Source organism: Pimephales promelas, assembly GCF_988280905.1.
Source record: "Pimephales promelas chromosome 3 unlocalized genomic scaffold, fPimPro1.hap1.1 SUPER_3_unloc_1, whole genome shotgun sequence".
Classification (NCBI taxonomy): Eukaryota; Metazoa; Chordata; class Actinopteri; order Cypriniformes; family Leuciscidae; genus Pimephales; species Pimephales promelas.
This window is the reverse complement of record NW_028297295.1, coordinates 189,637-206,442: the sequence shown is the minus strand read 5'-3', so window position 1 is coordinate 206,442 and position 16,806 is coordinate 189,637. Positions and strand designations below refer to the sequence as shown.

The 16,806-nt window shown below is 46.2% G+C and overlaps 74 non-coding genes across 74 annotated transcripts; all 74 read left to right on the top strand.

Annotated features, from left to right (window-relative positions):
* Window positions 1-15: 15 nt before the first annotated feature.
* LOC148962901 (5S ribosomal RNA) lies at window positions 16-134 on the top strand. The gene has a single exon (XR_016153216.1). It is a non-coding gene; the product is annotated as a 5S ribosomal RNA (ribosomal RNA).
* Window positions 135-226: 92 nt separating this feature from the next.
* On the top strand, window positions 227-345 carry LOC148962900 (5S ribosomal RNA). Its single transcript, XR_016153361.1, has one exon. It is a non-coding gene; the product is annotated as a 5S ribosomal RNA (ribosomal RNA).
* Window positions 346-437: 92 nt separating this feature from the next.
* On the top strand, window positions 438-556 carry LOC148962899 (5S ribosomal RNA). Its single transcript, XR_016151146.1, has one exon. It is a non-coding gene; the product is annotated as a 5S ribosomal RNA (ribosomal RNA).
* A 92-nt stretch (window positions 557-648) lies between these two features.
* Window positions 649-767, top strand: LOC148962898 (5S ribosomal RNA). The gene has a single exon (XR_016153421.1). It is a non-coding gene; the product is annotated as a 5S ribosomal RNA (ribosomal RNA).
* A 92-nt stretch (window positions 768-859) lies between these two features.
* LOC148962897 (5S ribosomal RNA) lies at window positions 860-978 on the top strand. The gene has a single exon (XR_016153152.1). It is a non-coding gene; the product is annotated as a 5S ribosomal RNA (ribosomal RNA).
* Window positions 979-1,070: 92 nt separating this feature from the next.
* On the top strand, window positions 1,071-1,189 carry LOC148962896 (5S ribosomal RNA). Its single transcript, XR_016151145.1, has one exon. It is a non-coding gene; the product is annotated as a 5S ribosomal RNA (ribosomal RNA).
* A 166-nt stretch (window positions 1,190-1,355) lies between these two features.
* On the top strand, window positions 1,356-1,474 carry LOC148962895 (5S ribosomal RNA). Its single transcript, XR_016151144.1, has one exon. It is a non-coding gene; the product is annotated as a 5S ribosomal RNA (ribosomal RNA).
* Window positions 1,475-1,566: 92 nt separating this feature from the next.
* On the top strand, window positions 1,567-1,685 carry LOC148962894 (5S ribosomal RNA). Its single transcript, XR_016153403.1, has one exon. It is a non-coding gene; the product is annotated as a 5S ribosomal RNA (ribosomal RNA).
* A 92-nt stretch (window positions 1,686-1,777) lies between these two features.
* LOC148962893 (5S ribosomal RNA) lies at window positions 1,778-1,896 on the top strand. Its single transcript, XR_016151142.1, has one exon. It is a non-coding gene; the product is annotated as a 5S ribosomal RNA (ribosomal RNA).
* Window positions 1,897-1,988: 92 nt separating this feature from the next.
* Window positions 1,989-2,107, top strand: LOC148962892 (5S ribosomal RNA). Its single transcript, XR_016153391.1, has one exon. It is a non-coding gene; the product is annotated as a 5S ribosomal RNA (ribosomal RNA).
* Window positions 2,108-2,274: 167 nt separating this feature from the next.
* Window positions 2,275-2,393, top strand: LOC148962891 (5S ribosomal RNA). The gene has a single exon (XR_016153193.1). It is a non-coding gene; the product is annotated as a 5S ribosomal RNA (ribosomal RNA).
* A 92-nt stretch (window positions 2,394-2,485) lies between these two features.
* LOC148962890 (5S ribosomal RNA) lies at window positions 2,486-2,604 on the top strand. The gene has a single exon (XR_016153204.1). It is a non-coding gene; the product is annotated as a 5S ribosomal RNA (ribosomal RNA).
* A 92-nt stretch (window positions 2,605-2,696) lies between these two features.
* Window positions 2,697-2,815, top strand: LOC148962889 (5S ribosomal RNA). The gene has a single exon (XR_016151141.1). It is a non-coding gene; the product is annotated as a 5S ribosomal RNA (ribosomal RNA).
* A 92-nt stretch (window positions 2,816-2,907) lies between these two features.
* Window positions 2,908-3,026, top strand: LOC148962888 (5S ribosomal RNA). The gene has a single exon (XR_016153219.1). It is a non-coding gene; the product is annotated as a 5S ribosomal RNA (ribosomal RNA).
* A 92-nt stretch (window positions 3,027-3,118) lies between these two features.
* LOC148962887 (5S ribosomal RNA) lies at window positions 3,119-3,237 on the top strand. The gene has a single exon (XR_016151140.1). It is a non-coding gene; the product is annotated as a 5S ribosomal RNA (ribosomal RNA).
* Window positions 3,238-3,409: 172 nt separating this feature from the next.
* LOC148962886 (5S ribosomal RNA) lies at window positions 3,410-3,528 on the top strand. Its single transcript, XR_016151139.1, has one exon. It is a non-coding gene; the product is annotated as a 5S ribosomal RNA (ribosomal RNA).
* A 92-nt stretch (window positions 3,529-3,620) lies between these two features.
* Window positions 3,621-3,739, top strand: LOC148962885 (5S ribosomal RNA). The gene has a single exon (XR_016151138.1). It is a non-coding gene; the product is annotated as a 5S ribosomal RNA (ribosomal RNA).
* Window positions 3,740-3,831: 92 nt separating this feature from the next.
* Window positions 3,832-3,950, top strand: LOC148962884 (5S ribosomal RNA). Its single transcript, XR_016151137.1, has one exon. It is a non-coding gene; the product is annotated as a 5S ribosomal RNA (ribosomal RNA).
* A 92-nt stretch (window positions 3,951-4,042) lies between these two features.
* Window positions 4,043-4,161, top strand: LOC148962883 (5S ribosomal RNA). Its single transcript, XR_016151136.1, has one exon. It is a non-coding gene; the product is annotated as a 5S ribosomal RNA (ribosomal RNA).
* Window positions 4,162-4,329: 168 nt separating this feature from the next.
* On the top strand, window positions 4,330-4,448 carry LOC148962882 (5S ribosomal RNA). Its single transcript, XR_016151135.1, has one exon. It is a non-coding gene; the product is annotated as a 5S ribosomal RNA (ribosomal RNA).
* A 92-nt stretch (window positions 4,449-4,540) lies between these two features.
* On the top strand, window positions 4,541-4,659 carry LOC148962881 (5S ribosomal RNA). The gene has a single exon (XR_016151134.1). It is a non-coding gene; the product is annotated as a 5S ribosomal RNA (ribosomal RNA).
* Window positions 4,660-4,751: 92 nt separating this feature from the next.
* On the top strand, window positions 4,752-4,870 carry LOC148962880 (5S ribosomal RNA). Its single transcript, XR_016151133.1, has one exon. It is a non-coding gene; the product is annotated as a 5S ribosomal RNA (ribosomal RNA).
* Window positions 4,871-5,039: 169 nt separating this feature from the next.
* On the top strand, window positions 5,040-5,158 carry LOC148962879 (5S ribosomal RNA). Its single transcript, XR_016151131.1, has one exon. It is a non-coding gene; the product is annotated as a 5S ribosomal RNA (ribosomal RNA).
* A 92-nt stretch (window positions 5,159-5,250) lies between these two features.
* Window positions 5,251-5,369, top strand: LOC148962878 (5S ribosomal RNA). Its single transcript, XR_016151130.1, has one exon. It is a non-coding gene; the product is annotated as a 5S ribosomal RNA (ribosomal RNA).
* Window positions 5,370-5,461: 92 nt separating this feature from the next.
* LOC148962877 (5S ribosomal RNA) lies at window positions 5,462-5,580 on the top strand. Its single transcript, XR_016151129.1, has one exon. It is a non-coding gene; the product is annotated as a 5S ribosomal RNA (ribosomal RNA).
* A 92-nt stretch (window positions 5,581-5,672) lies between these two features.
* LOC148962876 (5S ribosomal RNA) lies at window positions 5,673-5,791 on the top strand. Its single transcript, XR_016151128.1, has one exon. It is a non-coding gene; the product is annotated as a 5S ribosomal RNA (ribosomal RNA).
* A 92-nt stretch (window positions 5,792-5,883) lies between these two features.
* LOC148962875 (5S ribosomal RNA) lies at window positions 5,884-6,002 on the top strand. Its single transcript, XR_016153151.1, has one exon. It is a non-coding gene; the product is annotated as a 5S ribosomal RNA (ribosomal RNA).
* Window positions 6,003-6,094: 92 nt separating this feature from the next.
* On the top strand, window positions 6,095-6,213 carry LOC148962874 (5S ribosomal RNA). Its single transcript, XR_016151127.1, has one exon. It is a non-coding gene; the product is annotated as a 5S ribosomal RNA (ribosomal RNA).
* Window positions 6,214-6,379: 166 nt separating this feature from the next.
* On the top strand, window positions 6,380-6,498 carry LOC148962873 (5S ribosomal RNA). Its single transcript, XR_016151126.1, has one exon. It is a non-coding gene; the product is annotated as a 5S ribosomal RNA (ribosomal RNA).
* A 92-nt stretch (window positions 6,499-6,590) lies between these two features.
* On the top strand, window positions 6,591-6,709 carry LOC148962872 (5S ribosomal RNA). The gene has a single exon (XR_016153402.1). It is a non-coding gene; the product is annotated as a 5S ribosomal RNA (ribosomal RNA).
* Window positions 6,710-6,801: 92 nt separating this feature from the next.
* Window positions 6,802-6,920, top strand: LOC148962871 (5S ribosomal RNA). The gene has a single exon (XR_016151125.1). It is a non-coding gene; the product is annotated as a 5S ribosomal RNA (ribosomal RNA).
* A 92-nt stretch (window positions 6,921-7,012) lies between these two features.
* LOC148962870 (5S ribosomal RNA) lies at window positions 7,013-7,131 on the top strand. Its single transcript, XR_016151124.1, has one exon. It is a non-coding gene; the product is annotated as a 5S ribosomal RNA (ribosomal RNA).
* Window positions 7,132-7,298: 167 nt separating this feature from the next.
* LOC148962869 (5S ribosomal RNA) lies at window positions 7,299-7,417 on the top strand. Its single transcript, XR_016151123.1, has one exon. It is a non-coding gene; the product is annotated as a 5S ribosomal RNA (ribosomal RNA).
* Window positions 7,418-7,509: 92 nt separating this feature from the next.
* On the top strand, window positions 7,510-7,628 carry LOC148962868 (5S ribosomal RNA). The gene has a single exon (XR_016151122.1). It is a non-coding gene; the product is annotated as a 5S ribosomal RNA (ribosomal RNA).
* A 92-nt stretch (window positions 7,629-7,720) lies between these two features.
* LOC148962867 (5S ribosomal RNA) lies at window positions 7,721-7,839 on the top strand. Its single transcript, XR_016151120.1, has one exon. It is a non-coding gene; the product is annotated as a 5S ribosomal RNA (ribosomal RNA).
* A 168-nt stretch (window positions 7,840-8,007) lies between these two features.
* LOC148962866 (5S ribosomal RNA) lies at window positions 8,008-8,126 on the top strand. Its single transcript, XR_016153192.1, has one exon. It is a non-coding gene; the product is annotated as a 5S ribosomal RNA (ribosomal RNA).
* A 92-nt stretch (window positions 8,127-8,218) lies between these two features.
* Window positions 8,219-8,337, top strand: LOC148962865 (5S ribosomal RNA). Its single transcript, XR_016153203.1, has one exon. It is a non-coding gene; the product is annotated as a 5S ribosomal RNA (ribosomal RNA).
* Window positions 8,338-8,429: 92 nt separating this feature from the next.
* LOC148962864 (5S ribosomal RNA) lies at window positions 8,430-8,548 on the top strand. The gene has a single exon (XR_016151119.1). It is a non-coding gene; the product is annotated as a 5S ribosomal RNA (ribosomal RNA).
* A 92-nt stretch (window positions 8,549-8,640) lies between these two features.
* Window positions 8,641-8,759, top strand: LOC148962863 (5S ribosomal RNA). Its single transcript, XR_016151118.1, has one exon. It is a non-coding gene; the product is annotated as a 5S ribosomal RNA (ribosomal RNA).
* Window positions 8,760-8,851: 92 nt separating this feature from the next.
* Window positions 8,852-8,970, top strand: LOC148962862 (5S ribosomal RNA). Its single transcript, XR_016151117.1, has one exon. It is a non-coding gene; the product is annotated as a 5S ribosomal RNA (ribosomal RNA).
* Window positions 8,971-9,142: 172 nt separating this feature from the next.
* LOC148962861 (5S ribosomal RNA) lies at window positions 9,143-9,261 on the top strand. The gene has a single exon (XR_016151116.1). It is a non-coding gene; the product is annotated as a 5S ribosomal RNA (ribosomal RNA).
* Window positions 9,262-9,353: 92 nt separating this feature from the next.
* Window positions 9,354-9,472, top strand: LOC148962860 (5S ribosomal RNA). Its single transcript, XR_016151115.1, has one exon. It is a non-coding gene; the product is annotated as a 5S ribosomal RNA (ribosomal RNA).
* Window positions 9,473-9,564: 92 nt separating this feature from the next.
* Window positions 9,565-9,683, top strand: LOC148962859 (5S ribosomal RNA). Its single transcript, XR_016151114.1, has one exon. It is a non-coding gene; the product is annotated as a 5S ribosomal RNA (ribosomal RNA).
* A 92-nt stretch (window positions 9,684-9,775) lies between these two features.
* Window positions 9,776-9,894, top strand: LOC148962858 (5S ribosomal RNA). The gene has a single exon (XR_016151113.1). It is a non-coding gene; the product is annotated as a 5S ribosomal RNA (ribosomal RNA).
* A 168-nt stretch (window positions 9,895-10,062) lies between these two features.
* On the top strand, window positions 10,063-10,181 carry LOC148962857 (5S ribosomal RNA). The gene has a single exon (XR_016151112.1). It is a non-coding gene; the product is annotated as a 5S ribosomal RNA (ribosomal RNA).
* A 92-nt stretch (window positions 10,182-10,273) lies between these two features.
* Window positions 10,274-10,392, top strand: LOC148962856 (5S ribosomal RNA). Its single transcript, XR_016151111.1, has one exon. It is a non-coding gene; the product is annotated as a 5S ribosomal RNA (ribosomal RNA).
* Window positions 10,393-10,484: 92 nt separating this feature from the next.
* Window positions 10,485-10,603, top strand: LOC148962855 (5S ribosomal RNA). The gene has a single exon (XR_016151109.1). It is a non-coding gene; the product is annotated as a 5S ribosomal RNA (ribosomal RNA).
* A 169-nt stretch (window positions 10,604-10,772) lies between these two features.
* On the top strand, window positions 10,773-10,891 carry LOC148962854 (5S ribosomal RNA). The gene has a single exon (XR_016151108.1). It is a non-coding gene; the product is annotated as a 5S ribosomal RNA (ribosomal RNA).
* Window positions 10,892-10,983: 92 nt separating this feature from the next.
* Window positions 10,984-11,102, top strand: LOC148962853 (5S ribosomal RNA). The gene has a single exon (XR_016151107.1). It is a non-coding gene; the product is annotated as a 5S ribosomal RNA (ribosomal RNA).
* Window positions 11,103-11,194: 92 nt separating this feature from the next.
* On the top strand, window positions 11,195-11,313 carry LOC148962852 (5S ribosomal RNA). Its single transcript, XR_016151106.1, has one exon. It is a non-coding gene; the product is annotated as a 5S ribosomal RNA (ribosomal RNA).
* A 92-nt stretch (window positions 11,314-11,405) lies between these two features.
* Window positions 11,406-11,524, top strand: LOC148962851 (5S ribosomal RNA). The gene has a single exon (XR_016151105.1). It is a non-coding gene; the product is annotated as a 5S ribosomal RNA (ribosomal RNA).
* Window positions 11,525-11,616: 92 nt separating this feature from the next.
* Window positions 11,617-11,735, top strand: LOC148962850 (5S ribosomal RNA). Its single transcript, XR_016153149.1, has one exon. It is a non-coding gene; the product is annotated as a 5S ribosomal RNA (ribosomal RNA).
* Window positions 11,736-11,827: 92 nt separating this feature from the next.
* On the top strand, window positions 11,828-11,946 carry LOC148962849 (5S ribosomal RNA). The gene has a single exon (XR_016151104.1). It is a non-coding gene; the product is annotated as a 5S ribosomal RNA (ribosomal RNA).
* Window positions 11,947-12,112: 166 nt separating this feature from the next.
* On the top strand, window positions 12,113-12,231 carry LOC148962848 (5S ribosomal RNA). The gene has a single exon (XR_016151103.1). It is a non-coding gene; the product is annotated as a 5S ribosomal RNA (ribosomal RNA).
* Window positions 12,232-12,323: 92 nt separating this feature from the next.
* Window positions 12,324-12,442, top strand: LOC148962847 (5S ribosomal RNA). Its single transcript, XR_016153401.1, has one exon. It is a non-coding gene; the product is annotated as a 5S ribosomal RNA (ribosomal RNA).
* A 92-nt stretch (window positions 12,443-12,534) lies between these two features.
* Window positions 12,535-12,653, top strand: LOC148962846 (5S ribosomal RNA). The gene has a single exon (XR_016153191.1). It is a non-coding gene; the product is annotated as a 5S ribosomal RNA (ribosomal RNA).
* Window positions 12,654-12,745: 92 nt separating this feature from the next.
* On the top strand, window positions 12,746-12,864 carry LOC148962845 (5S ribosomal RNA). The gene has a single exon (XR_016151102.1). It is a non-coding gene; the product is annotated as a 5S ribosomal RNA (ribosomal RNA).
* Window positions 12,865-13,031: 167 nt separating this feature from the next.
* On the top strand, window positions 13,032-13,150 carry LOC148962844 (5S ribosomal RNA). The gene has a single exon (XR_016151101.1). It is a non-coding gene; the product is annotated as a 5S ribosomal RNA (ribosomal RNA).
* Window positions 13,151-13,242: 92 nt separating this feature from the next.
* On the top strand, window positions 13,243-13,361 carry LOC148962843 (5S ribosomal RNA). The gene has a single exon (XR_016151100.1). It is a non-coding gene; the product is annotated as a 5S ribosomal RNA (ribosomal RNA).
* A 92-nt stretch (window positions 13,362-13,453) lies between these two features.
* On the top strand, window positions 13,454-13,572 carry LOC148962842 (5S ribosomal RNA). The gene has a single exon (XR_016151098.1). It is a non-coding gene; the product is annotated as a 5S ribosomal RNA (ribosomal RNA).
* Window positions 13,573-13,744: 172 nt separating this feature from the next.
* Window positions 13,745-13,863, top strand: LOC148962841 (5S ribosomal RNA). The gene has a single exon (XR_016151097.1). It is a non-coding gene; the product is annotated as a 5S ribosomal RNA (ribosomal RNA).
* Window positions 13,864-13,955: 92 nt separating this feature from the next.
* LOC148962840 (5S ribosomal RNA) lies at window positions 13,956-14,074 on the top strand. Its single transcript, XR_016151096.1, has one exon. It is a non-coding gene; the product is annotated as a 5S ribosomal RNA (ribosomal RNA).
* Window positions 14,075-14,166: 92 nt separating this feature from the next.
* Window positions 14,167-14,285, top strand: LOC148962839 (5S ribosomal RNA). Its single transcript, XR_016151095.1, has one exon. It is a non-coding gene; the product is annotated as a 5S ribosomal RNA (ribosomal RNA).
* A 92-nt stretch (window positions 14,286-14,377) lies between these two features.
* LOC148962838 (5S ribosomal RNA) lies at window positions 14,378-14,496 on the top strand. The gene has a single exon (XR_016153148.1). It is a non-coding gene; the product is annotated as a 5S ribosomal RNA (ribosomal RNA).
* Window positions 14,497-14,588: 92 nt separating this feature from the next.
* On the top strand, window positions 14,589-14,707 carry LOC148962837 (5S ribosomal RNA). Its single transcript, XR_016151094.1, has one exon. It is a non-coding gene; the product is annotated as a 5S ribosomal RNA (ribosomal RNA).
* A 168-nt stretch (window positions 14,708-14,875) lies between these two features.
* LOC148962836 (5S ribosomal RNA) lies at window positions 14,876-14,994 on the top strand. Its single transcript, XR_016151093.1, has one exon. It is a non-coding gene; the product is annotated as a 5S ribosomal RNA (ribosomal RNA).
* A 92-nt stretch (window positions 14,995-15,086) lies between these two features.
* Window positions 15,087-15,205, top strand: LOC148962835 (5S ribosomal RNA). The gene has a single exon (XR_016151092.1). It is a non-coding gene; the product is annotated as a 5S ribosomal RNA (ribosomal RNA).
* A 92-nt stretch (window positions 15,206-15,297) lies between these two features.
* Window positions 15,298-15,416, top strand: LOC148962834 (5S ribosomal RNA). Its single transcript, XR_016151091.1, has one exon. It is a non-coding gene; the product is annotated as a 5S ribosomal RNA (ribosomal RNA).
* A 92-nt stretch (window positions 15,417-15,508) lies between these two features.
* LOC148962833 (5S ribosomal RNA) lies at window positions 15,509-15,627 on the top strand. The gene has a single exon (XR_016151090.1). It is a non-coding gene; the product is annotated as a 5S ribosomal RNA (ribosomal RNA).
* Window positions 15,628-15,719: 92 nt separating this feature from the next.
* On the top strand, window positions 15,720-15,838 carry LOC148962832 (5S ribosomal RNA). The gene has a single exon (XR_016151089.1). It is a non-coding gene; the product is annotated as a 5S ribosomal RNA (ribosomal RNA).
* A 166-nt stretch (window positions 15,839-16,004) lies between these two features.
* LOC148962831 (5S ribosomal RNA) lies at window positions 16,005-16,123 on the top strand. Its single transcript, XR_016151087.1, has one exon. It is a non-coding gene; the product is annotated as a 5S ribosomal RNA (ribosomal RNA).
* A 92-nt stretch (window positions 16,124-16,215) lies between these two features.
* Window positions 16,216-16,334, top strand: LOC148962830 (5S ribosomal RNA). Its single transcript, XR_016151086.1, has one exon. It is a non-coding gene; the product is annotated as a 5S ribosomal RNA (ribosomal RNA).
* Window positions 16,335-16,426: 92 nt separating this feature from the next.
* On the top strand, window positions 16,427-16,545 carry LOC148962829 (5S ribosomal RNA). The gene has a single exon (XR_016153439.1). It is a non-coding gene; the product is annotated as a 5S ribosomal RNA (ribosomal RNA).
* A 92-nt stretch (window positions 16,546-16,637) lies between these two features.
* On the top strand, window positions 16,638-16,756 carry LOC148962828 (5S ribosomal RNA). The gene has a single exon (XR_016151085.1). It is a non-coding gene; the product is annotated as a 5S ribosomal RNA (ribosomal RNA).
* The last annotated feature ends 50 nt before the right edge of the window (window positions 16,757-16,806 follow it).

Below are 16,806 nucleotides of genomic sequence, written 5' to 3'. Positions count from 1 at the left end.
TTGGCAGCAGATTTCGCTTACGGCCATACCACCTTGAGAACGCCCGAACTCGTCTGATCTCGGAAGCTAAGCACGGTCGGGCCTGGTTAGTACTTGGATGGGAGACCGCCTGGGAATACCAGGTGCTGTAAGCTTTATTGTTGGATGGGAGACCTAGTAAGCTTTATATGGTTTACTACCCTAATGTTCTAACCATTCAAATAGCCCAATTTTGGCAGCAGATTTTGCTTACGGCCATACCACCTTGAGAACGCCCGAACTTGTCTGATCTCGGAAGCTAAGCAGGGTCGGGCCTGGTTAGTACTTGGATGGGAGACCGCCTGGGAATACCAGGTGCTGTAAGCTTTATTGTTGGATGGGAGACCTAGTAAGCTTTATATGGTTTACTACCCTAATGTTCTAACCATTCAAATAGCCCAATTTTGGCAGCAGATTTTGCTTACGGCCATACCACCTTGAGAACGCCCGAACTCGTCTGATCTCGGAAGCTAAGCAGGGTCGGGCCTGGTTAGTACTTGGATGGGAGACCGCCTGGGAATACCAGGTGCTGTAAGCTTTATTGTTGGATGGGAGACCTAGTAAGCTTTACATGGTTTACTACCCTAATGTTCTAACCATTCAAATAGCCCAATTTTGGCAGCAGATTTTGCTTACGGCCATACCACCTTGAGAACGCCCGAACTCGTCTGATCTCGGAAGCTAAGCAGGGTCGGGCCTTGTTAGTACTTGGATGGGAGACCGCCTGGGAATACCAGGTGCTGTAAGCTTTATTGTTGGATGGGAGACCTAGTAAGCTTTATATGGTTTACTACCCTAATGTTCTAACCATTCAAATAGCCCAATTTTGGCAGCAGATTTTGCTTACGGCCATACCACCTTGAGAACGCCCGAACTCGTCTGATCTCGGAAGCTAAGCAGGGTCGGGCCTGGTTAGTACTTGGATGGGAGACCGCCTGGGAACACCAGGTGCTGTAAGCTTTATTGTTGGATGGGAGACCTAGTAAGCTTTATATGGTTTACTACCCTAATGTTCTAACCATTCAAATAGCCCAATTTTGGCAGCAGATTTTGCTTACGGCCATACCACCTTGAGAACGCCCGAACTCGTCTGATCTCGGAAGCTAAGCAGGGTCGGGCCTGGTTAGTACTTGGATGGGAGACCGCCTGGGAATACCAGGTGCTGTAAGCTTTATTGTTTAAAAAAAAAAAAAAAAAGAGTCAATGAAATGGTTCAAAAATCCTAAATTGTCTTTTTTCCCCCTCAAAATGCCTGAAATCGTCTCTGAGTTTCTTCAGAAAGCCTGAAAGAGTCTCTTTTTTTTTCTTCAAATAGCCCAATTTTGGCAGCAGATTTCGCTTACGGCCATACCACCTTGAGAACGCCCGAACTCGTCTGATCTCGGAAGCTAAGCAGGGTCGGGCCTGGTTAGTACTTGGATGGGAGACCGCCTGGGAATACCAGGTGCTGTAAGCTTTATTGTTGGATGGGAGACCTAGTAAGCTTTATATGGTTTACTACCCTAATGTTCTAACCATTCAAATAGCCCAATTTTGGCAGCAGATTTTGCTTACGGCCATACCACCTTGAGAACGCCCGAACTCGTCTGATCTCGGAAGCTAAGCAGGGTCGGGCCTGGTTAGTACTTGGATGGGAGACCGCCTGGGAATACCAGGTCCTGTAAGCTTTATTGTTGGATGGGAGACCTAGTAAGCTTTATATGGTTTACTACCCTAATGTTCTAACCATTCAAATAGCCCAATTTTGGCAGCAGATTTTGCTTACGGCCATACCACCTTGAGAACGCCCGAACTCGTCTGATCTCGGAAGCTAAGCAGGGTCGGGCCTGGTTAGTACTTGGATGGGAGACCGCCTGGGAATACCAGGTGCTGTAAGCTTTATTGTTGGATGGGAGACCTAGTAAGCTTTATATGGTTTACTACCCTAATGTTCTAACCATTCAAATAGCCCAATTTTGGCAGCAGATTTTGCTTACGGCCATACCACCTTGAGAACGCCCGAACTCGTCTGATCTCGGAAGCTAAGCAGGGTCGGGCCTGGTTAGTACTTGGATGGGAGACCGCCTGGGAATACCAGGTTCTGTAAGCTTTATTGTTTAAAAAAAAAAAAAAAAAGAGTCAATGAAATGGTTCAAAAATCCTAAATTGTCTTTTTTCCCCCTCAAAATGCCTGAAATCGTCTCTGAGTTTCTTCAGAAAGCCTGAAAGAGTCTCTTTTTTTTTTCTTCAAATAGCCCAATTTTGGCAGCAGATTTCGCTTACGGCCATACCACCTTGAGAACGCCCGAACTCGTCTGATCTCGGAAGCTAAGCAGGGTCGGGCCTGGTTAGTACTTGAATGGGAGACCGCCTGGGAATACCAGGTGCTGTAAGCTTTATTGTTGGATGGGAGACCTAGTAAGCTTTATATGGTTTACTACCCTAATGTTCTAACCATTCAAATAGCCCAATTTTGGCAGCAGATTTTGCTTACGGCCATACCACCTTGAGAACGCCCGAACTCGTCTGATCTCGGAAGGTAAGCAGGGTCGGGCCTGGTTAGTACTTGGATGGGAGACCGCCTGGGAATACCAGGTGCTGTAAGCTTTATTGTTGGATGGGAGACCTAGTAAGCTTTATATGGTTTACTACCCTAATGTTCTAACCATTCAAAAAGCCCAATTTTGGCAGCAGATTTTGCTTACGGCCATACCACCTTGAGAACGCCCGAACTCGTCTGATCTCGGAAGCTAAGCAGGGTCGGGCCTGGTTAGTACTTGGATGGGAGACCGCCTGGGAATACCAGGTGCTGTAAGCTTTATTGTTGGATGGGAGACCTAGTAAGCTTTATATGGTTTACTACCCTAATGTTCTAACCATTCAAATAGCCCAATTTTGGCAGCAGATTTTGCTTACGGCCATACCACCTTGAGAACGCCCGAACTCGTCTGATCTCGGAAGCTAAGCAGGGTCGGACCTGGTTAGTACTTGGATGGGAGACCGCCTGGGAATACCAGGTGCTGTAAGCTTTATTGTTGGATGGGAGACCTAGTAAGCTTTATATGGTTTACTACCCTAATGTTCTAACCATTCAAAAAGCCCAATTTTGGCAGCAGATTTTGCTTACGGCCATACCACCTTGAGAACGCCCGAACTCGTCTGATCTCGGAAGCTAAGCAGGGTCGGGCCTGGTTAGTACTTGGATGGGAGACCGCCTGGGAATACCAGGTGCTGTAAGCTTTATTGTTTAAAAAAAAAAAAAAAAAAAAAAGAGTCAATGAAATTGTTCAAAAATCCTAAATTGTCTTTTTTCCCCCTCAAAATGCCTGAAATCGTCTCTGAGTTTCTTCAGAAAGCCTGAAAGAGTCTCTTTTTTTTTTCTTCAAATAGCCCAATTTTGGCAGCAGATTTCGCTTACGGCCATACCACCTTGAGAACGCCCGAACTCGTCTGATCTCGGAAGCTAAGCAGGGTCGGGCCTGGTTAGTACTTGGATGGGAGACCGCCTGGGAATACCAGGTGCTGTAAGCTTTATTGTTGGATGGGAGACCTAGTAAGCTTTATATGGTTTACTACCCTAATGTTCTAACCATTCAAATAGCCCAATTTTGGCAGCAGATTTTGCTTACGGCCATACCACCTTGAGAACGCCCGAACTCGTCTGATCTCGGAAGCTAAGCAGGGTCGGGCCTGGTTAGTACTTGGATGGGAGACCGCCTGGGAATACCAGGTGCTGTAAGCTTTATTGTTGGATGGGAGACCTAGTAAGCTTTATATGGTTTACTACCCTAATGTTCTAACCATTCAAATAGCCCAATTTTGGCAGCAGATTTTGCTTACGGCCATACCACCTTGAGAACGCCCGAACTCGTCTGATCTCGGAAGCTAAGCAGGGTCGGGCCTGGTTAGTACTTGGATGGGAGACCGCCTGGGAATACCAGGTGCTGTAAGCTTTATTGTTGGATGGGAGACCTAGTAAGCTTTATATGGTTTACTACCCTAATGTTCTAACCATTCAAATAGCCCAATTTTGGCAGCAGATTTTGCTTACGGCCATACCACCTTGAGAACGCCCGAACTCGTCTGATCTCGGAAGCTAAGCAGGGTCGGGCCTGGTTAGTACTTGGATGGGAGACCGCCTGGGAATACCAGGTGCTGTAAGCTTTATTGTTTAAAAAAAAAAAAAAAAAAGAGTCAATGAAATGGTTCAAAAATCCTAAATTGTCTTTTTTCCCCCTCAAAATGCCTGAAATCGTCTCTGAGTTTCTTCAGAAAGCCTGAAAGAGTCTCTTTTTTTTTTCTTCAAATAGCCCAATTTTGGCAGCAGATTTCGCTTACGGCCATACCACCTTGAGAACGCCCGAACTCGTCTGATCTCGGAAGCTAAGCAGGGTCGGGCCTGGTTAGTACTTGGATGGGAGACCGCCTGGGAATACCAGGTGCTGTAAGCTTTATTGTTGGATGGGAGACCTAGTAAGCTTTATATGGTTTACTACCCTAATGTTCTAACCATTCAAATAGCCCAATTTTGGCAGCAGATTTGGCTTACGGCCATACCACCTTGAGAACGCCCGAACTCGTCTGATCTCGGAAGCTAAGCAGGGTCGGGCCTGGTTAGTACTTGGATGGGAGACCGCCTGGGAATACCAGGTGCTGTAAGCTTTATTGTTGGATGGGAGACCTAGTAAGCTTTATATGGTTTACTACCCTAATGTTCTAACCATTCAAAAAGCCCAATTTTGGCAGCAGATTTTGCTTACGGCCATACCACCTTGAGAACGCCCGAACTCGTCTGATCTCGGAAGCTAAGCAGGGTCGGGCCTGGTTAGTACTTGGATGGGAGACCGCCTGGGAATACCAGGTGCTGTAAGCTTTATTGTTTAAAAAAAAAAAAAAAAAAAAAGAGTCAATGAAATTGTTCAAAAATCCTAAATTGTCTTTTTCCCCCTCAAAATGCCTGAAATCGTCTCTGAGTTTCTTCAGAAAGCCTGAAAGAGTCTCTTTTTTTTTCTTCAAATAGCCCAATTTTGGCAGCAGATTTCGCTTACGGCCATACCACCTTGAGAACGCCCGAACTCGTCTGATCTCGGAAGCTAAGCAGGGTCGGGCCTGGTTAGTACTTGGATGGGAGACCGCCTGGGAATACCAGGTGCTGTAAGCTTTATTGTTGGATGGGAGACCTAGTAAGCTTTATATGGTTTACTACCCTAATGTTCTAACCATTCAAATAGCCCAATTTTGGCAGCAGATTTTGCTTACGGCCATACCACCTTGAGAACGCCCGAACTCGTCTGATCTCGGAAGCTAAGCAGGGTCGGGCCTGGTTAGTACTTGGATGGGAGACCGCCTGGGAATACCAGGTGCTGTAAGCTTTATTGTTGGATGGGAGACCTAGTAAGCTTTATATGGTTTACTACCCTAATGTTCTAACCATTCAAATAGCCCAATTTTGGCAGCAGATTTTGCTTACGGCCATACCACCTTGAGAACGCCCGAACTCGTCTGATCTCGGAAGCTAAGCAGGGTCGGGCCTGGTTAGTACTTGGATGGGAGACCGCCTGGGAATACCAGGTGCTGTAAGCTTTATTGTTGGATGGGAGACCTAGTAAGCTTTACATGGTTTACTACCCTAATGTTCTAACCATTCAAATAGCCCAATTTTGGCAGCAGATTTTGCTTACGGCCATACCACCTTGAGAACGCCCGAACTCGTCTGATCTCGGAAGCTAAGCAGGGTCGGGCCTGGTTAGTACTTGGATGGGAGACCGCCTGGGAATACCAGGTGCTGTAAGCTTTATTGTTGGATGGGAGACCTAGTAAGCTTTATATGGTTTACTACCCTAATGTTCTAACCATTCAAATAGCCCAATTTTGGCAGCAGATTTTGCTTACGGCCATACCACCTTGAGAACGCCCGAACTCGTCTGATCTCGGAAGCTAAGCAGGGTCGGGCCTGGTTAGTACTTGGATGGGAGACCGCCTGGGAACACCAGGTGCTGTAAGCTTTATTGTTGGATGGGAGACCTAGTAAGCTTTATATGGTTTACTACCCTAATGTTCTAACCATTCAAATAGCCCAATTTTGGCAGCAGATTTTGCTTACGGCCATACCACCTTGAGAACGCCCGAACTCGTCTGATCTCGGAAGCTAAGCAGGGTCGGGCCTGGTTAGTACTTGGATGGGAGACCGCCTGGGAATACCAGGTGCTGTAAGCTTTATTGTTTAAAAAAAAAAAAAAAAAGAGTCAATGAAATGGTTCAAAAATCCTAAATTGTCTTTTTTCCCCCTCAAAATGCCTGAAATCGTCTCTGAGTTTCTTCAGAAAGCCTGAAAGAGTCTCTTTTTTTTTCTTCAAATAGCCCAATTTTGGCAGCAGATTTCGCTTACGGCCATACCACCTTGAGAACGCCCGAACTCGTCTGATCTCGGAAGCTAAGCAGGGTCGGGCCTGGTTAGTACTTGGATGGGAGACCGCCTGGGAATACCAGGTGCTGTAAGCTTTATTGTTGGATGGGAGACCTAGTAAGCTTTATATGGTTTACTACCCTAATGTTCTAACCATTCAAATAGCCCAATTTTGGCAGCAGATTTTGCTTACGGCCATACCACCTTGAGAACGCCCGAACTCGTCTGATCTCGGAAGCTAAGCAGGGTCGGGCCTGGTTAGTACTTGGATGGGAGACCGCCTGGGAATACCAGGTCCTGTAAGCTTTATTGTTGGATGGGAGACCTAGTAAGCTTTATATGGTTTACTACCCTAATGTTCTAACCATTCAAATAGCCCAATTTTGGCAGCAGATTTTGCTTACGGCCATACCACCTTGAGAACGCCCGAACTCGTCTGATCTCGGAAGCTAAGCAGGGTCGGGCCTGGTTAGTACTTGGATGGGAGACCGCCTGGGAATACCAGGTGCTGTAAGCTTTATTGTTGGATGGGAGACCTAGTAAGCTTTATATGGTTTACTACCCTAATGTTCTAACCATTCAAATAGCCCAATTTTGGCAGCAGATTTTGCTTACGGCCATACCACCTTGAGAACGCCCGAACTCGTCTGATCTCGGAAGCTAAGCAGGGTCGGGCCTGGTTAGTACTTGGATGGGAGACCGCCTGGGAATACCAGGTGCTGTAAGCTTTATTGTTTAAAAAAAAAAAAAAAAAGAGTCAATGAAATGGTTCAAAAATCCTAAATTGTCTTTTTTCCCCCTCAAAATGCCTGAAATCGTCTCTGAGTTTCTTCAGAAAGCCTGAAAGAGTCTCTTTTTTTTTTCTTCAAATAGCCCAATTTTGGCAGCAGATTTCGCTTACGGCCATACCACCTTGAGAACGCCCGAACTCGTCTGATCTCGGAAGCTAAGCAGGGTCGGGCCTGGTTAGTACTTGGATGGGAGACCGCCTGGGAATACCAGGTGCTGTAAGCTTTATTGTTGGATGGGAGACCTAGTAAGCTTTATATGGTTTACTACCCTAATGTTCTAACCATTCAAATAGCCCAATTTTGGCAGCAGATTTTGCTTACGGCCATACCACCTTGAGAACGCCCGAACTCGTCTGATCTCGGAAGCTAAGCAGGGTCGGGCCTGGTTAGTACTTGGATGGGAGACCGCCTGGGAATACCAGGTGCTGTAAGCTTTATTGTTGGATGGGAGACCTAGTAAGCTTTATATGGTTTACTACCCTAATGTTCTAACCATTCAAAAAGCCCAATTTTGGCAGCAGATTTTGCTTACGGCCATACCACCTTGAGAACGCCCGAACTCGTCTGATCTCGGAAGCTAAGCAGGGTCGGGCCTGGTTAGTACTTGGATGGGAGACCGCCTGGGAATACCAGGTGCTGTAAGCTTTATTGTTTAAAAAAAAAAAAAAAAAAGAGTCAATGAAATGGTTCAAAAATCCTAAATTGTCTTTTTTCCCCCTCAAAATGCCTGAAATCGTCTCTGAGTTTCTTCAGAAAGCCTGAAAGAGTCTCTTTTTTTTTTCTTCAAATAGCCCAATTTTGGCAGCAGATTTCGCTTACGGCCATACCACCTTGAGAACGCCCGAACTCGTCTGATCTCGGAAGCTAAGCAGGGTCGGGCCTGGTTAGTACTTGAATGGGAGACCGCCTGGGAATACCAGGTGCTGTAAGCTTTATTGTTGGATGGGAGACCTAGTAAGCTTTATATGGTTTACTACCCTAATGTTCTAACCATTCAAATAGCCCAATTTTGGCAGCAGATTTTGCTTACGGCCATACCACCTTGAGAACGCCCGAACTCGTCTGATCTCGGAAGGTAAGCAGGGTCGGGCCTGGTTAGTACTTGGATGGGAGACCGCCTGGGAATACCAGGTGCTGTAAGCTTTATTGTTGGATGGGAGACCTAGTAAGCTTTATATGGTTTACTACCCTAATGTTCTAACCATTCAAAAAGCCCAATTTTGGCAGCAGATTTTGCTTACGGCCATACCACCTTGAGAACGCCCGAACTCGTCTGATCTCGGAAGCTAAGCAGGGTCGGGCCTGGTTAGTACTTGGATGGGAGACCGCCTGGGAATACCAGGTGCTGTAAGCTTTATTGTTGGATGGGAGACCTAGTAAGCTTTATATGGTTTACTACCCTAATGTTCTAACCATTCAAATAGCCCAATTTTGGCAGCAGATTTTGCTTACGGCCATACCACCTTGAGAACGCCCGAACTCGTCTGATCTCGGAAGCTAAGCAGGGTCGGGCCTGGTTAGTACTTGGATGGGAGACCGCCTGGGAATACCAGGTGCTGTAAGCTTTATTGTTGGATGGGAGACCTAGTAAGCTTTATATGGTTTACTACCCTAATGTTCTAACCATTCAAAAAGCCCAATTTTGGCAGCAGATTTTGCTTACGGCCATACCACCTTGAGAACGCCCGAACTCGTCTGATCTCGGAAGCTAAGCAGGGTCGGGCCTGGTTAGTACTTGGATGGGAGACCGCCTGGGAATACCAGGTGCTGTAAGCTTTATTGTTTAAAAAAAAAAAAAAAAAAAAAAGAGTCAATGAAATTGTTCAAAAATCCTAAATTGTCTTTTTTCCCCCTCAAAATGCCTGAAATCGTCTCTGAGTTTCTTCAGAAAGCCTGAAAGAGTCTCTTTTTTTTTTCTTCAAATAGCCCAATTTTGGCAGCAGATTTCGCTTACGGCCATACCACCTTGAGAACGCCCGAACTCGTCTGATCTCGGAAGCTAAGCAGGGTCGGGCCTGGTTAGTACTTGGATGGGAGACCGCCTGGGAATACCAGGTGCTGTAAGCTTTATTGTTGGATGGGAGACCTGGTAAGCTTTATATGGTTTACTACCCTAATGTTCTAACCATTCAAATAGCCCAATTTTGGCAGCAGATTTTGCTTACGGCCATACCACCTTGAGAACGCCCGAACTCGTCTGATCTCGGAAGCTAAGCAGGGTCGGGCCTGGTTAGTACTTGGATGGGAGACCGCCTGGGAATACCAGGTGCTGTAAGCTTTATTGTTGGATGGGAGACCTAGTAAGCTTTATATGGTTTACTACCCTAATGTTCTAACCATTCAAATAGCCCAATTTTGGCAGCAGATTTTGCTTACGGCCATACCACCTTGAGAACGCCCGAACTCGTCTGATCTCGGAAGCTAAGCAGGGTCGGGCCTGGTTAGTACTTGGATGGGAGACCGCCTGGGAATACCAGGTGCTGTAAGCTTTATTGTTGGATGGGAGACCTAGTAAGCTTTATATGGTTTACTACCCTAATGTTCTAACCATTCAAATAGCCCAATTTTGGCAGCAGATTTTGCTTACGGCCATACCACCTTGAGAACGCCCGAACTCGTCTGATCTCGGAAGCTAAGCAGGGTCGGGCCTGGTTAGTACTTGGATGGGAGACCGCCTGGGAATACCAGGTGCTGTAAGCTTTATTGTTTAAAAAAAAAAAAAAAAAAGAGTCAATGAAATGGTTCAAAAATCCTAAATTGTCTTTTTTCCCCCTCAAAATGCCTGAAATCGTCTCTGAGTTTCTTCAGAAAGCCTGAAAGAGTCTCTTTTTTTTTTCTTCAAATAGCCCAATTTTGGCAGCAGATTTCGCTTACGGCCATACCACCTTGAGAACGCCCGAACTCGTCTGATCTCGGAAGCTAAGCAGGGTCGGGCCTGGTTAGTACTTGGATGGGAGACCGCCTGGGAATACCAGGTGCTGTAAGCTTTATTGTTGGATGGGAGACCTAGTAAGCTTTATATGGTTTACTACCCTAATGTTCTAACCATTCAAATAGCCCAATTTTGGCAGCAGATTTGGCTTACGGCCATACCACCTTGAGAACGCCCGAACTCGTCTGATCTCGGAAGCTAAGCAGGGTCGGGCCTGGTTAGTACTTGGATGGGAGACCGCCTGGGAATACCAGGTGCTGTAAGCTTTATTGTTGGATGGGAGACCTAGTAAGCTTTATATGGTTTACTACCCTAATGTTCTAACCATTCAAAAAGCCCAATTTTGGCAGCAGATTTTGCTTACGGCCATACCACCTTGAGAACGCCCGAACTCGTCTGATCTCGGAAGCTAAGCAGGGTCGGGCCTGGTTAGTACTTGGATGGGAGACCGCCTGGGAATACCAGGTGCTGTAAGCTTTATTGTTTAAAAAAAAAAAAAAAAAAAAAGAGTCAATGAAATTGTTCAAAAATCCTAAATTGTCTTTTTCCCCCTCAAAATGCCTGAAATCGTCTCTGAGTTTCTTCAGAAAGCCTGAAAGAGTCTCTTTTTTTTTCTTCAAATAGCCCAATTTTGGCAGCAGATTTCGCTTACGGCCATACCACCTTGAGAACGCCCGAACTCGTCTGATCTCGGAAGCTAAGCAGGGTCGGGCCTGGTTAGTACTTGGATGGGAGACCGCCTGGGAATACCAGGTGCTGTAAGCTTTATTGTTGGATGGGAGACCTAGTAAGCTTTATATGGTTTACTACCCTAATGTTCTAACCATTCAAATAGCCCAATTTTGGCAGCAGATTTTGCTTACGGCCATACCACCTTGAGAACGCCCGAACTCGTCTGATCTCGGAAGCTAAGCAGGGTCGGGCCTGGTTAGTACTTGGATGGGAGACCGCCTGGGAATACCAGGTGCTGTAAGCTTTATTGTTGGATGGGAGACCTAGTAAGCTTTATATGGTTTACTACCCTAATGTTCTAACCATTCAAATAGCCCAATTTTGGCAGCAGATTTTGCTTACGGCCATACCACCTTGAGAACGCCCGAACTCGTCTGATCTCGGAAGCTAAGCAGGGTCGGGCCTGGTTAGTACTTGGATGGGAGACCGCCTGGGAATACCAGGTGCTGTAAGCTTTATTGTTGGATGGGAGACCTAGTAAGCTTTACATGGTTTACTACCCTAATGTTCTAACCATTCAAATAGCCCAATTTTGGCAGCAGATTTTGCTTACGGCCATACCACCTTGAGAACGCCCGAACTCGTCTGATCTCGGAAGCTAAGCAGGGTCGGGCCTGGTTAGTACTTGGATGGGAGACCGCCTGGGAATACCAGGTGCTGTAAGCTTTATTGTTGGATGGGAGACCTAGTAAGCTTTATATGGTTTACTACCCTAATGTTCTAACCATTCAAATAGCCCAATTTTGGCAGCAGATTTTGCTTACGGCCATACCACCTTGAGAACGCCCGAACTCGTCTGATCTCGGAAGCTAAGCAGGGTCGGGCCTGGTTAGTACTTGGATGGGAGACCGCCTGGGAACACCAGGTGCTGTAAGCTTTATTGTTGGATGGGAGACCTAGTAAGCTTTATATGGTTTACTACCCTAATGTTCTAACCATTCAAATAGCCCAATTTTGGCAGCAGATTTTGCTTACGGCCATACCACCTTGAGAACGCCCGAACTCGTCTGATCTCGGAAGCTAAGCAGGGTCGGGCCTGGTTAGTACTTGGATGGGAGACCGCCTGGGAATACCAGGTGCTGTAAGCTTTATTGTTTAAAAAAAAAAAAAAAAAGAGTCAATGAAATGGTTCAAAAATCCTAAATTGTCTTTTTTCCCCCTCAAAATGCCTGAAATCGTCTCTGAGTTTCTTCAGAAAGCCTGAAAGAGTCTCTTTTTTTTTCTTCAAATAGCCCAATTTTGGCAGCAGATTTCGCTTACGGCCATACCACCTTGAGAACGCCCGAACTCGTCTGATCTCGGAAGCTAAGCAGGGTCGGGCCTGGTTAGTACTTGGATGGGAGACCGCCTGGGAATACCAGGTGCTGTAAGCTTTATTGTTGGATGGGAGACCTAGTAAGCTTTATATGGTTTACTACCCTAATGTTCTAACCATTCAAATAGCCCAATTTTGGCAGCAGATTTTGCTTACGGCCATACCACCTTGAGAACGCCCGAACTCGTCTGATCTCGGAAGCTAAGCAGGGTCGGGCCTGGTTAGTACTTGGATGGGAGACCGCCTGGGAATACCAGGTCCTGTAAGCTTTATTGTTGGATGGGAGACCTAGTAAGCTTTATATGGTTTACTACCCTAATGTTCTAACCATTCAAATAGCCCAATTTTGGCAGCAGATTTTGCTTACGGCCATACCACCTTGAGAACGCCCGAACTCGTCTGATCTCGGAAGCTAAGCAGGGTCGGGCCTGGTTAGTACTTGAATGGGAGACCGCCTGGGAATACCAGGTGCTGTAAGCTTTATTGTTGGATGGGAGACCTAGTAAGCTTTATATGGTTTACTACCCTAATGTTCTAACCATTCAAATAGCCCAATTTTGGCAGCAGATTTTGCTTACGGCCATACCACCTTGAGAACGCCCGAACTCGTCTGATCTCGGAAGCTAAGCAGGGTCGGGCCTGGTTAGTACTTGGATGGGAGACCGCCTGGGAATACCAGGTGCTGTAAGCTTTATTGTTTAAAAAAAAAAAAAAAAAGAGTCAATGAAATGGTTCAAAAATCCTAAATTGTCTTTTTTCCCCCTCAAAATGCCTGAAATCGTCTCTGAGTTTCTTCAGAAAGCCTGAAAGAGTCTCTTTTTTTTTTCTTCAAATAGCCCAATTTTGGCAGCAGATTTCGCTTACGGCCATACCACCTTGAGAACGCCCGAACTCGTCTGATCTCGGAAGCTAAGCAGGGTCGGGCCTGGTTAGTACTTGGATGGGAGACCGCCTGGGAATACCAGGTGCTGTAAGCTTTATTGTTGGATGGGAGACCTAGTAAGCTTTATATGGTTTACTACCCTAATGTTCTAACCATTCAAATAGCCCAATTTTGGCAGCAGATTTTGCTTACGGCCATACCACCTTGAGAACGCCCGAACTCGTCTGATCTCGGAAGCTAAGCAGGGTCGGGCCTGGTTAGTACTTGGATGGGAGACCGCCTGGGAATACCAGGTGCTGTAAGCTTTATTGTTGGATGGGAGACCTAGTAAGCTTTATATGGTTTACTACCCTAATGTTCTAACCATTCAAAAAGCCCAATTTTGGCAGCAGATTTTGCTTACGGCCATACCACCTTGAGAACGCCCGAACTCGTCTGATCTCGGAAGCTAAGCAGGGTCGGGCCTGGTTAGTACTTGGATGGGAGACCGCCTGGGAATACCAGGTGCTGTAAGCTTTATTGTTTAAAAAAAAAAAAAAAAAAAAAAGAGTCAATGAAATTGTTCAAAAATCCTAAATTGTCTTTTTTCCCCCTCAAAATGCCTGAAATCGTCTCTGAGTTTCTTCAGAAAGCCTGAAAGAGTCTCTTTTTTTTTTCTTCAAATAGCCCAATTTTGGCAGCAGATTTCGCTTACGGCCATACCACCTTGAGAACGCCCGAACTCGTCTGATCTCGGAAGCTAAGCAGGGTCGGGCCTGGTTAGTACTTGGATGGGAGACCGCCTGGGAATACCAGGTGCTGTAAGCTTTATTGTTGGATGGGAGACCTAGTAAGCTTTATATGGTTTACTACCCTAATGTTCTAACCATTCAAATAGCCCAATTTTGGCAGCAGATTTTGCTTACGGCCATACCACCTTGAGAACGCCCGAACTCGTCTGATCTCGGAAGCTAAGCAGGGTCGGGCCTGGTTAGTACTTGGATGGGAGACCGCCTGGGAATACCAGGTGCTGTAAGCTTTATTGTTGGATGGGAGACCTAGTAAGCTTTATATGGTTTACTACCCTAATGTTCTAACCATTCAAATAGCCCAATTTTGGCAGCAGATTTTGCTTACGGCCATACCACCTTGAGAACGCCCGAACTCGTCTGATCTCGGAAGCTAAGCAGGGTCGGGCCTGGTTAGTACTTGGATGGGAGACCGCCTGGGAATACCAGGTGCTGTAAGCTTTATTGTTGGATGGGAGACCTAGTAAGCTTTATATGGTTTACTACCCTAATGTTCTAACCATTCAAATAGCCCAATTTTGGCAGCAGATTTTGCTTACGGCCATACCACCTTGAGAACGCCCGAACTCGTCTGATCTCGGAAGCTAAGCAGGGTCGGGCCTGGTTAGTACTTGGATGGGAGACCGCCTGGGAACACCAGGTGCTGTAAGCTTTATTGTTGGATGGGAGACCTAGTAAGCTTTATATGGTTTACTACCCTAATGTTCTAACCATTCAAATAGCCCAATTTTGGCAGCAGATTTTGCTTACGGCCATACCACCTTGAGAACGCCCGAACTCGTCTGATCTCGGAAGCTAAGCAGGGTCGGGCCTGGTTAGTACTTGGATGGGAGACCGCCTGGGAATACCAGGTGCTGTAAGCTTTATTGTTTAAAAAAAAAAAAAAAAAAGAGTCAATGAAATGGTTCAAAAATCCTAAATTGTCTTTTTTCCCCCTCAAAATGCCTGAAATCGTCTCTGAGTTTCTTCAGAAAGCCTGAAAGAGTCTCTTTTTTTTTTCTTCAAATAGCCCAATTTTGGCAGCAGATTTCGCTTACGGCCATACCACCTTGAGAACGCCCGAACTCGTCTGATCTCGGAAGCTAAGCAGGGTCGGGCCTGGTTAGTACTTGGATGGGAGACCGCCTGGGAATACCAGGTGCTGTAAGCTTTATTGTTGGATGGGAGACCTAGTAAGCTTTATATGGTTTACTACCCTAATGTTCTAACCATTCAAATAGCCCAATTTTGGCAGCAGATTTTGCTTACGGCCATACCACCTTGAGAACGCCCGAACTCGTCTGATCTCGGAAGCTAAGCAGGGTCGGGCCTGGTTAGTACTTGGATGGGAGACCGCCTGGGAATACCAGGTGCTGTAAGCTTTATTGTTGGATGGGAGACCTAGTAAGCTTTACATGGTTTACTACCCTAATGTTCTAACCATTCAAATAGCCCAATTTTGGCAGCAGATTTCGCTTACGGCCATACCACCTTGAGAACGCCCGAACTCGTCTGATCTCGGAAGCTAAGCAGGGTCGGGCCTGGTTAGTACTTGGATGGGAGACCGCCTGGGAATACCAGGTGCTGTAAGCTTTATTGTTGGATGGGAGACCTAGTAAGCTTTATATGGTTTACTACCCTAATGTTCTAACCATTCAAATAGCCCAATTTTGGCAGCAGATTTAGCTTACGGCCATACCACCTTGAGAACGCCCGAACTCGTCTGATCTCGGAAGCTAAGCAGGGTCGGGCCTGGTTAGTACTTGGATGGGAGACCGCCTGGGAATACCAGGTGCTGTAAGCTTTATTGTTGGATGGGAGACCTAGTAAGCTTTATATGGTTTACTACCCTAATGTTCTAACCATTCAAATAGCCCAATTTTGGCAGCAGATTTTGCTTACGGCCATACCACCTTGAGAACGCCCGAACTCGTCTGATCTCGGAAGCTAAGCAGGGTCGGGCCTGGTTAGTACTTGGATGGGAGACCGCCTGGGAATACCAGGTGCTGTAAGCTTTATTGTTTAAAAAAAAAAAAAAAAGAGTCAATGAAATGGTTCAAAAATCCTAAATTGTCTTTTTTCCCCCTCAAAATGCCTGAAATCGTCTCTGAGTTTCTTCAGAAAGCCTGAAAGAGTCTCTTTTTTTTTTCTTCAAATAGCCCAATTTTGGCAGCAGATTTCGCTTACGGCCATACCACCTTGAGAACGCCCGAACTCGTCTGATCTCGGAAGCTAAGCAGGGTCGGGCCTGGTTAGTACTTGGATGGGAGACCGCCTGGGAATACCAGGTGCTGTAAGCTTTATTGTTGGATGGGAGACCTAGTAAGCTTTATATGGTTTACTACCCTAATGTTCTAACCATTCAAATAGCCCAATTTTGGCAGCAGATTTTGCTTACGGCCATACCACCTTGAGAACGCCCGAACTCGTCTGATCTCGGAAGCTAAGCAGGGTCGGGCCTGGTTAGTACTTGGATGGGAGACCGCCTGGGAATACCAGGTGCTGTAAGCTTTATTGTTGGATGGGAGACCTAGTAAGCTTTATATGGTTTACTACCCTAATGTTCTAACCATTCAAATAGCCCAATTTTGGCAGCAGATTTTGCTTACGGCCATACCACCTTGAGAACGCCCGAACTCGTCTAATCTCGGAAGCTAAGCAGGGTCGGGCCTGGTTAGTACTTGGATGGGAGACCGCCTGGGAATACCAGGTGCTGTAAGCTTTATTGTTGGATGGGAGACCTAGTAAGCTTTATATGGTTTACTACCCTAATGTTCTAACCATTCAAATAGCCCAATTTTGGCAGCAGATTTTGCTTACGGCCATACCACCTTGAGAACGCCCGAACTCGTCTGATCTCGGAAGCTAAGCAGGGTCGGGCCTGGTTAGTACTTGGATGGGAGACCGCCTGGGAATACCAGGTGCTGTAAGCTTTATTGTTTAAAAAAAAAAAAAAAAAGAGTCAATGAAATGGTTCAAAAAT